This window comes from Pyrgilauda ruficollis, unplaced genomic scaffold, assembly GCF_017590135.1.
Source record: "Pyrgilauda ruficollis isolate IOZ18807 unplaced genomic scaffold, ASM1759013v1 scaffold25, whole genome shotgun sequence".
NCBI lineage: Eukaryota > Metazoa > Chordata > Aves > Passeriformes > Passeridae > Pyrgilauda > Pyrgilauda ruficollis.
This window is the reverse complement of record NW_024523822.1, coordinates 5,106,685-5,119,107: the sequence shown is the minus strand read 5'-3', so window position 1 is coordinate 5,119,107 and position 12,423 is coordinate 5,106,685.

Genomic DNA, 12,423 nt, shown 5'->3' with positions numbered 1-12,423 from the left:
CGCTCGTCCCGCCCCAGGCCGGCCCCGCCCGGAGAGGGCGCCCGCCCCGCCGGCGGGGCGGCCGCTGTGGCCGGCAGCGGAGCGCTCGGGGCCGGCCGGAGCCGGGTGATTCCGACACCCTGGGCCGGGAGCGCCGAGCGGGAGCAGACCCTGCCATGTCACCTCGGTACCGGGTACTGGGGTGCAGGAGAGCTGGCGTCACGCTGACCTCACGCCATAAGTGTCACAACATGAACCACAACTCCGAAGCCTTCATCCTTTCTCGTGTGCGTTGTCTGCTCTGACAATCAGAGAAAGTAAAATTTACTTTGCAGTGTTTTTATCTAAGACGTGCCATGTCTGTTACGTGCAAATTATATCTACTCCTTTATACACAATCACAGCATAGTCAGACTGGGAAGGGCCCTGAGGAGATGCCCTGGTCCAAACTCCTGCCACAGAGTGGGTGTTCAATGTCTCAAGAGAGGGAGACTCCATGACTTCCCCGGGCAGCCTGTTCCAGTGCACTGCCACCCTTAATGTAAAGTTCTTCCTCATGTTTAGGTGGAACTTTTTTATTTTAATATATGGTCATTGCATTTTGTCCTGTTGCTGGGCACCACTGAAAAGAGTCTGGCACGATCCTGTTGGCACCTGCCTTTGAGATATTTATACACATCAATGAGATCTCCTCTCAGTCTTCTATAGACTAAACAGGCCCAGGTCCTGTAGTTTCTCCTCATTAGAGATGTTATGAATGAGGTTCCTGTATGTCTGGAATTTAGCAGCAATTTTAATTGAGCAGCAATTTTATATAAAATAACACAATCAAATATAATCAAGCAGGTACAAAATAATTTGGCAGTGGTTCGGATAAAGCATAAGTAAAACTGATTGATAGGGATACAGGGAAGGCTTCCCACCCTGCCTCATGTATAAAAGGCAAAAGGATCCAAACACTACTTATATACTGTATGCTAATACATGTTCATCAATATTTTGCCATAAGTCTCCTATTTTTGATTCTTGAAATCCATGTCATATACTACATAGCACATGCTCCGCTTGTTTCTAAGGGGTCTTCTTTGGCTTTTGGTGGTCAGTTCTGAAGAAGGCTTCTCATCATTGTCACTGTCCTTTGAAAAACCCCAGAGATAGCACATGCACCCCAAGTCTTGTGTTATAGAAGCCAGCATTATATTCTAAAAAGAAGCCTTACTATTTCATAGATACCTGGAATAATTTCAATTTTTGACCATTTCAAGGCCGATTCTCTAATTAGCCCGAGGCCTATTCCATTTTGGGATGTTACTTGTCTCAAACTACATCCTGCATCCTTTTTTCTCATGAACATCTGAAAACATGTGTTTTGTGACACTAATTACATATCCTTTTCCTCTATTACTTTTTAACAAATATTTTCTAAAATATTGATATAGTTACAATTGTTAGCACGAATCACATTCATCACAGAGAGATGCTCCAGTCCCATCATCTTTGTGGCCCTTCACTGGACACTCTCTGGTACTCCTTGTCTTTTTTTGTACTGAGGAGCCCAGAACTGGACATTGTACTCCAGAGGTGGCCTCACAAGGGCCAAGTAGAAGGAGAGGATTGACCTCCCTTGACCTGCTGGCCATACTCTTCCTGTTCTCTTTGTGGCATTTCTTGTCCCTCTACACATAAAGTTGGGTTGGGCTGTCTTTAGCTTGATTCTTTCATCCCAGGCTATAAAGACTGATGCTTTTAATTTTGGATCCATAAATTCCTGCTTCTGGCCAAATTTCAACGGCCATACTTTCTATATTGAATATTGCTCTGCTGGAGGGGTGGTGTGTGTCACATCAACACTCACAGGCAGTAGTGTCCAGGCTGTGTCCCACATGGGACACTGGGGGGGCTCAAGGCTGTACACAAAGTGAATGGCTGCTTTGGATGCATCCTAAGTTCGCTTTGGAGACAGTGGAGAGAGAGATCTCAAGCTAGTTTAGATACTTGAATAGGAGAATTTTACAATGCACAACTCATTCTGCTGGGACCTGTTGCTCTGAGAAACAGAGTAAATGAAATTGTGTCATGCTGCACTGCTGAGTCTAATGTAATTCCAGTACTTAAGCTGTTTGTATGCCTTCAAACTACACAGCAGCTACAATGTAGTCATACTGCTCTCAATGTACTTGGGGTAGAATGCTGACAACATAAAAATCACACAAGTCTTTGCAGAAACATGTATTTTAGGAAAGTTATCACTGTCACTGGCAGCTTCATCAGTAACTCAACCTCTGTTGCCTGATCAGCCTTCATGTTTTTTGAAGTTACCTGGTAAAAATGGTCAGCAACAGACAGATGAGCTATGTCAGGCCACACTGCACACACTCAAACATTAAGAGGAAAGAGTTGATGCTTTCCACTCAAAAATTAAGAAAGCAGATTTAATCTTTTCCACCTCTGACTGATCCAGAATGCTATTATAACTCACTAATACTACTTAGCCTTTCTAAGTTTCGTTCCCTTTAAATACAACAAATCCAGTTCCCTATACTCTTGAGCCTCAGGTTGGGTAAGGCAAATAGCTTCCCATGAACTCAGAATGTGTAACATAACATATATACAGGCATGTTCATCTTATCAATAAAATTGCACAGAAAATGCAGCAGGAAAAAAAAAAAATCTAAATTCAGGAAAGTACATATTTGATACTATATACATTTTATTAATAGGAGTGCTCTCCAATTTGGATGCAAGTACCTGTTTCCTAACTCCTGAAGTAGACTACTTCAGAGTCATTTGACTGTTTAACATGATTAAGCTTTTAAATTGTGTGCAATTTTACAGAAAAATCTACTGTTAATTTGCTACTTAAAATATTTTATCACATTTAGAACTGAGTTTTAAAATTATAATTGAGTACTCTTTGATAAAATAATATGAGCTCATAGTGCTATCACAGCAGGTCATGATGTGTGTTCCCGAGCTGTCATATAAGGTGCAGCAAGTATTCTGGAGAAACTACTGTGGACAGGTGGCTGCAAGGAAAATGAATCTTACTAGATTCTAAAGCATAACAACAGAAAGGACTTTCACTGAGATTTAGTTTTGCACCTGGAAATTGTAGCTATACAGGAAAACTTACAAATATTTGCACATTCCAATACTTAAGATAAAGAAAAGGAAAAAAGTCTGGATCTTGAAGGTTTGAAAAGAGCTGCTGTGATCCTGTATCACAGTGGGGGTTAGATTGTAATATCTATAATGCACTTCTATTCTATGCTGTTACAAGATGTTTACCTCCCAGTGGTTTTTACTGAGTGCAGATCAAGATAAAGAGTGAGGATGGTGAATTACTGGACTAGAATTGTTTTTAATGGAAATGGAAAGGAACAGGGATGTGATTGCACCTCTGCTTTCTCAGTTTTCCTCCAGGAACAGGGGTGAGAACCTGAAATGCTTATAAAATGTAGCTTGGAAACAGAATCTTGTACTTTGTTGGAGTCTGGTATGGTGTTGGTGTGGATCTTCTTCTGGAGCCCAGTGCTTTCACGAGTGTTTTTCTGCCCTCTGCCCTGCCTCCCTGAATAGAAAGGCAAGGTGATATTGCTCTTTCCATTTTACAATCTTTCCATTTTACAAGGACTCAGAATTAGACACGGCAGAAGAAAATATACCTATGCATATACAGAGCAAATCAAATAATTGCATCAATGCAGATGCAGTTTTCCATGGCCACCATGCATTTTAAAAGCCATGGAGTTCTGTATTTCAAGGTGTCTTTTCTCTTGAATTGGAATCAAGAAGATGGGACAAAAGTCTGCCTAAACTGTGCTTTATGAAGTAATGGAAGATGATACATTATATATATGCTTTGGCTATATTTTATCATCTGATTTAAAATCAAACAAATAATTGTTTCAATTTATTGAAACAGTAAAGAAAGTAGAAACAACTAAAATTAACTATAAAAAAGCTGAAACCAAAAAATCCCCCAACAATGCAATGAAACTGAGCAGTTATATATGGGGAATTTTAAGAGAAAGAGGGCAGAAGCTCTAGAAAAAAAATCTCTTCATCTGTAGCAATTTTTTCTCCTTCACTCCTAAAGAAGGGTAAAATTTAGTCTTTTTCTTCCTGCACTCTTACTCTGTGCTGTCATGAACATATCCAAGAGACACATGATGATCAGATATTACCATAAGCATGTTTGAAGTCTTGGTTTGTGTCTGGGTGGTGTAGATATGGTGCTACTTTTTTACTTCAGTCCACATTCTTCAGCAAACCATTGCCCAAAGCCCTAGAGCAATGGCCTCAAATAGCCCTCTCTGTAGGAATAAGGAAAAAAAGGCAAAGCCTGCTTGTTCAGGAAATGGAGCTGGTCTTAGACCTTTTTTTGGCTGTATCTCTGGTAGTAAATTAAATATGCTCGGGGATGTTTGCTTGACATTAAAACCACCAAGAAGCACAGAACTTCTGTCCAGAGTACAGAACTTATGTCCAGACCTGCACGTATCTCTGCAGCCAAAACCTCTACTTCTGTCAGAGACCACCTGTTGTAGGTGAACACTTCAACTCAGTAACCTGAAGGGTAATGAAAAAGTAGGCTGCTGGTCATGAAACACATGGGAACCATCCTAATAGTTTGAGGTCAAGGATAAGCATGTCACAGCAGTGTTCAACTTCTTGGAAAAGAAATATTATAAAAATACAAGGCACCATCTCCCACCATGCTATATTCTCTGAGCTTTTGGAGGGGAAGATGAAGGAACTCCGTCTGTGTATTAGGCATATCGCTTACTACTCCTAATCACATTTCTTGTTGTGCAGATGCCATCGATTTGAGGATTCTATTTCAACAGAGAATGAATGTGCAGAGTAAGCTTAAAATATCCTAGTTGTTTGTCATGGTTTAACTCAGTTATCATCTAAATACTGTGCAACTGCCTGCTCACTTTCCCCAGGTAGGGAGAACAGCGAGGAAAAAAAAAAAGTAAACTTGTAGATGGAGATAAGAACAGTTTAATACTTGAAACAAAATAAAATATAATAGTAGGTCATGTTTAACCAACCTGGTCACCTTTTATGACCAAGTAACCCGTCTAGTGGAAGCAGGGAAGGCTGTAGATGTTGTTTATTTGGATTTCAGCAAGGGTGTGTAATACAAATTATAACTATATCAATAATATCTTCATCATCAACAACAATAATAATGAAACAGAGAGAGAGAGACAGAGGAATAAAACCCTAGAAAGGCAAGAGATGCTCAAATGGAGTTGCTCACAACCCAATGACAGATATCCAGCCAGTCATCCTACAGCAACATTCAGTACCTTCCCACCAGCTCCCCCCAGTTCACACCCTGGCCTCATCAGTCTTTGTATGGCAGGTCAGGTCAGCTCTCCACACTATGATCCCCCAGCCTCTGGGGCACCTGATCAATGCAGACCATGGGACATGGAAATGTCCCTGGCCATGGAAAGTTTAATAATAATAATAAAATACATTTAATAATAATAATAAAAATACAAATAGCAAACAATAATAATAAACAACAATTTAATTTTAGTAGTGAGCAAAGTAGCTTACTTTTGGTGAAGCTTGCAAAAATGGAAAGATTTATAACAAGATGTTTTATCCAGACTTACAGATATATGACTTACACATGCAAATAATTACAGCACTATTAATTACACAAGAGATGTGCACAAGAGGTGGTATAATGTGAATACTTTAATTTAGGACACTTTTACAGAGATCATCTAAGGAAGGCTTCATAACAGGGATCCACTTTAGGCTGCAACCTTCAGCCCTCCTCAGATTTTAACACCTGTGGGATGGATAAACCGGCTATGAAGGAAAGGAGCCCTATGCTCTGTTAAAGGCACAGTTTTCCCAGGAAGGTCTTCTTGCTTAGAGAAAGCATCTTTCTGATCATCTTCATGCAGAAATGCGACTGTCCATGGAATATAACTGAAAACAACTGTTACTCAGCTATACAAAGAAAAACAGACAATCGAGTATCTCCTCTGTATGCCCTGCTCTTGGCCAAGGAGGAAGTTTTAATGAAAAGGTAGGTATGTCATTCAATTATAAACAACTGACAACCTAATAAGAAATAGTTTCTCCTCAGTATTGCACATTGCCAGTTTTCATGTTGTAACACTGGTAGATGTGTCACGCATTATGACGGAAAAGACCCATTATGTTTTTCATTGTCTCTCAAAGTATTTTAAATGCATACACAATAGCCATCATAATTAAAAAAATATTTTCAAGAAACTTGTCTTTACTTATTAAAGATATGTTATTAGCCTTTCTGGCAACATTGCTATAGTGTAGTAAGATATCTTTGTTTTGGGAGAATTGAGGAAGGAGTATTTCCTAAACGGGAGGCTTGGTACTTGTGTTTTGAGGGTGTTTTGCCTATTTCTTTTGAGCCAATTTGTAATAATTACAGAACCCCAGAATCGTTTGTGCTGAAAAAACCCTCTGAGACCATAGGATACAACCTTTGATCATCATCTTGACAATTAGAATGAATTCCATGTCCAGTAATTTCTTGAACACCTCCCAGCTTGGTGTTGCTCAGGCAGGACCTGCCTTTCCTAGACCCATGTCGGCTGGGCCTGATCCCTTGGCTGTCCTGTGTGCGCTGTATGATGACACTTTAGATGACCTCCTCCATGACATTGCTGGGCACCAAAGTCAGGCTGAGCAGCCTTTAGTTCCCGCATCCTCCTTCTGGCCCTTCCCATGGATGAGCATCACATTTGGCAACTTACAGTCAACTGGAACCTCCCCAGTTCCCAGTTGGTGATAAGTGATAGAGAATGGCTTAGCAATCTCTTCTGCCAGCTTCCAACGTACCCTAAATGATCAAGTTCACAGGAAGTATCATCACTGTCTTTCAAAGAGTTCACAAAGATACACATACTTTCAAAAACTTTGTACTGTGCACATTGATGGGCAAAACTTGTAGAAAATCCTTATAAAAAGTTTTCTTCACTTCACTTGAATATGCAAAGTTTTAAAATTAATCTAGTAATTAAAAAATGGGGTGGGGGGGAAGGCACAAGTTATAAAATCTTTATAAAATCTGCCAATACAGATTTTATAAAGAAAAAATGGCTAAAGCAAATAAAATTGGCTATGAAACAAAACAGCATTAAACTGAGATCTGCTTATATTTTGGAATGTGCAAGATCCTGATATCATGCCAGTTATCTAGCTCATTATTTTGAATTTAGTATGCTCTATGTTCACAAGTTAGCAAGGCTAATTTTAGGAAAAACACAGAAATTTCACTTTATAGAGAAAAGAGTAGGGTAGAGAGAAGCATTCAATTAGTCACTCAGTATTGAATGTTTAGTTCATCATTCCTTCAACATAATTCCGTTTTTATCTAAACAGTTTCTTGTCATTAACAGTTACTATTTTAAGGTTTTTTTTTTTTTAATTTAGAACAGTGAATATTCACTTGATGTTACTTCATGGGTGGCTTCAGCCATGGGTTACTTCAGAAGTTGAGTACATTGAGAATTCAGATATGTAATATTTTGGAGAAGATGTATACCGTGATTTGTCCTTCAACAGAAGAAATGTAAGGTAGGCAGTGTTCATCTGGGACATATTTGAAGAACAGTTGCACCCTTTTATCTTCTATTTATTATCTCTCATAATGAGGAAGGAATACTACTTAATGGAGATAAACCATTCAATTGGCTTCAAATAGTTTAGCTTCCTACTGCATAGTGTTTATGGAATGTGTAATTGGAAATGGATGCTTTCACTGTTGAAGGGGAAAAAACTACTAGTCATGCTATTTTCAATTATTTTACAATATTTATGAAAATATAACAATATTTATGAAAAACTTGAAACAGAGAAGCTGCTCTTTTAAAAGCTTGGTTCTAAAAGAGGTTTTATGTCTAATTAGCATAAAGAAAAGCATGGCTGTTTTTGTCCATCCCTGTTTCTGTCCTGGCTTTTCACTAGTGTCACCAAGATACTGATTATTTCAGATAGAAACAGAATCTTGAGAGAGGTAAAATGAGCAATTTATTACAATAATATAGGTCAAATTAATATACTTCAAAATTAATACTTCAAAATTAATATACTTCAAAATGTGGACTGTTAACTAAGCTTTATTGAAATCTTTGCCCAAAAGTTTGCTCCTGTCAAAGTCGGTGGTAATTTTAATATAAAAATCCTTCAGAAATTAAGGACTCAATAAGCACTTGTGTTTTAATTTCCAGTCCTGTCTGGTAGTTGCTTATTAATTAAATGCATTGGATGTAGAGATGCTCAGAACTCCTGCAAAATCAAAAACTAGAGGTTATATAATATAACCTCTCTATATAATATAATGCAAATAATAACAGCCAATTATTTAATACAGTCAAATCCCATTGCCTTATTTATGTAGAGAGACCCACTGAAATCTGGAATAAATTGGTAAAGTCACCTTATCCTTCTTACCTGGAAGGTATAACACATAGAAATAGACAAGCCCAGATACTTTACACTAGTTCATGTTATTGCAAATGGTAATGCCTAGATGTTGTTGTGCACTTTTTTATACTGCTTCCATTCTTTTAATTTTGCTACTTAAAATATAAGTGAACATGCAGCTGAAAGATATTTAAAACTTGGCAGTAAGGATAGTTCATTAGAACTGTGTTTGTATTGAGGAACTCTCACTGTGTTTCGGAGCTAATTATACAAATAATCATTTGCTGAGAAGAACATACATTAGAATTGGGGTTTTTATTATTAGCATTAGGTGGCCATTTGCTTTCTAGTTTTTATTGGGCTTTCTGCATCAGAAGCTTTCTGGATCAAATCTGTATTAATCAGTTTTAAACCTCTTACATGGAAATTTTTATTTTGGCTTTCTGCCTGATCCTTTGGTTCAGGTTGTTTGCATATTGGGCACACTGGGTTTTTAAGAAAAGATGAAGTGTTTTGTACATCTTCTGGAGTGGCACAAGAGTGTGTAATAGTAGGAAATTAACTATGTTTCTATATTTTTCTATAGTATTTCCTTAATTAACAATCTGCGTGTGTACTCATGTAAGTATCTTGTATTCCACTACTATAACTGGAAGCACATTTCAAGTGCCTGCCAAAATACATTTTTGGTCTCGTACTTCATCTCCTTAGGTGAGGAAGGAGAGGTGGCGGGGTGTCTTTGTACAGTAGGGAGTGTTTCAACAGTATAGAGTTCAAGGATAGTGATGTCATAAGTTTGAGTCCTGATGAGTAGGAATCAAGGGGTGTAGCTATGATATTTTATGAAAAAATCCTTTGCTAGGATTTTTCCCTCCTGGGAAGCTGAAGAGCTTCAGGAGAGAAATATAAACAATAACTATCTGCTGCTGTGGAATGCAACAGGTGCACCTTGCATTAGTCCATGTGGATTGTTTTCACTTGATGACCAATCACAGCCACTTGTGTCGAGGCTGTGAGCAGTCACAAGATTTTGTTATGCATTCTATTCCTGTTCTGTCTAGCCTTCTGATCAATCTTTTCTCTCTATTCTTTTAGTATAGTTTTAATGTAGTATTTTAATATAATATATATCATAAAATAATAAACCAGCCTTCTGAGAACATAAAGTCAAACCTCGTGTCTCCACACTTAAAACACCAGACATGACAAAGGGGATGGCCAACAAGGCAGATATCCTGCTGGCAGCCTGTTCAAGAGCACCTAACCAGGATGAAGAGGTAGACAATGCATTCTACAGGCAACTGGAGGATATCTCATGATCACTGGCCCGTGTTATTGCGGGAGACTTTGCTTTAACTTGCTGGATCTCTGCTGAAAATTCAGCATAGCAGAGAAGAGGCATTCTAGTAGGTTCCTGAACCATGTGGAACACAATTTTCTCACACAGATGGTGTGTGTGAGCCAGTGAGGGAAGACCTCTCTTGACCTCTCTATTTGTGAATAGAGAAGGACTGGGGGTGATGTGGTGGTCAGAGGCTGTCTTGGGCATAGTGACCACAAAATGATAGCTTTCAATCCTTGGTGAAGGAAGAGAAGATTTAGAGGAATCAGCTAAACTTCTGCCTTGGCTTACCAGAGGGCAGACTTTGGCCACTTCAGGACAAGGTTCAGAGAGTCCCTTGGGAAACAATCCTTGATAACAAAGGGATCCAATAAGGCTGAACGTACTTTAAGAAGTAAATATTAAAGGCACAAGAGCAGCTCATCCCTATTTGCCAAAAGATGAGCTGGAGGGGGCAGGGAAAAAGAAGACTGGCCTGGCTGTATAGGGGGCTTTTCCTGGAGCTCAAGCTAAAAAGGAGATTTTATGACCTTTGGAAGAAGGCAACTTGGGAAGTGTACAGGGATGTCATTAGGTCATGTAGACTGAAAATTAGAAAGGCAAAAGCTGAGCAAGAACTCAATCCGGTCACTCCTGTGAAAGATAATTAAAAGGGTTCTTAAAAAAACAAAACAAAACAAACAAACAAACAAAAAAACCCAAAAAAACAAACAAAAAAAACCAACCAAAAAACAACAAAAGGAGGACCCAGGAAAATCTCCATACCTTATTGGATGCAGAGGGAAACATTGTACCTAAAGATGAGAAAAAGGTAGTTAATGCCTGCCTTGGGTCAACCTTTAACAAGAAGACAGTTATTATCAAGGCAACCAGCCCTCTGAGCTGGTAGACAAGGACAAGGAGCAGAACTGAGCCCCGTTCCAGAAGTTAGTTAGTGACCTACTGAGCTGCTTAGACATCTAAAGTGTAGAGGGCCAGATGGAATCCACCCAAGGATACTGAGGGGGCTGGTGGAAGAGCTCACTGAGCCACTTTCCCTCATTTACCAATGGCCCTGGCTAACCTGGGAGGTCCCAGGTGACTTGAGTGGAGATGGACCAGTGTGACACCTATCTACAAGAAGGGTTGGAAGAGGTTCTGGGCAGCTACTGGCCTGACGCTGGTGCCTGGCATGGTTATGGAACAGATCACCTTGAGTGCTACAGTGCAATCACATGGCATGTGCAGGACAGCCAAGGGATCAGACCCATCCAGCACGGTGTCAGAACGGCCAACCTGATCTCCTTCTATGACCAGGTGACTTGCTTGGTGGATGAAGGAAAGGCTGTGGGTGTTGTCTACCTGGACTTTAGTAAAGTCTTTGATATTGTCTCCAATGCCATTCTCCTGGAAAACCTGGCAGCCCATGGCTTGGACAAGTGCTCTGTTCACTGCCTGGTAAAATCTGCCTGGATGGCTGGGCCCAGTGAGTGGTGGTGAGTGGAGCTACATCCAGCTGGTGGCTGGTCATGGGTGGGGCTCCCCAGGGCTCAGTATTGGGGGCATTTCTGTTTAATATCTTTATCAATGATCTGGACGAGGGGATTGAGTGTGTATCCTCAGTGCTGCAGACAGCACCAAGCTGGGTATGAGTGTTGGTTTGTTGGAGGGCACAAAAGGAGGGATCTGGACAGGCTGGATTGATGGACTGAGGCCAGTGGCCTGAGGTTCATCAAGACCTGGGTTGTTGGTTCATAGCTGGGCCAGGTGGCAGAGCACTGCCTTGCCTTTCCTGCTCTCAGTTTCAGGTTTGGCATCAGGCTGTGCAAATAACTAAGGAATGGGAATCCTTGCTTTTGCAGTATAGGCAAACAGAAGGACAAGCAATTTCAAGGGTGAGGAGAAAAGAGGTTTCACTGCAGTCAAGACTGTGTCGAATCTTGAATTCTTGAACCTAGAAAAATGCTGTTAGTGTTAGAAATCAGAACTGGGGTTTAACTACTCAGAGTTGAGCAGAAGATTAATGTTTCAGAGCTTCTGAATTGTTTCAGAGATTTTTTCAGTTTAAAGATGAAATTATCATGTGCTTTTTCTACTTTATTTTCTCAGCTGTTGATTTTTAGTCAAGTTTCTGGTAATTGTTGCTTTCTAGTGATTTCTATCAAGTTATGAAAAATAATTTTCTTTAACCATATATACAGGCCTGTGAAATACATTTAAAAAAAAGAATCCTACAGTTTGAGACAATTTTTGTCAAAATCAGTGCAAATCTCAGTTTCTACAATAACTTTAAACTTGTGGAGGAAATTTCCACAGAAAAACCAGAAACAAATGTAGGTGCTACAAACACTTGCCAGCATTCTTTCTAACTACATCTAAATATAATTTTGTAAATCTACTTTTTTACCTAATTAATTGAAAAACAAAATTGCGTTGGTAAAAAGATTTCAAAATTGCAATACTGATTTAGGCATTAGATCCCCGGCAGCAAGAATCTATCCATCACTTTTCTATCAGAACTGCATACGCAGAATAATTGTGCAGACCTCCGGGGTATTTCCACTCGTGCGCTTGTACACTGAAGTATCTGTCGATTTACCGAAGATTCTGGTATTTTGTTTTATTAGTCGGTGGTTACTGGTTTTTACTGGCCCTGAGCCCCTGTCCGCGGGACCTGT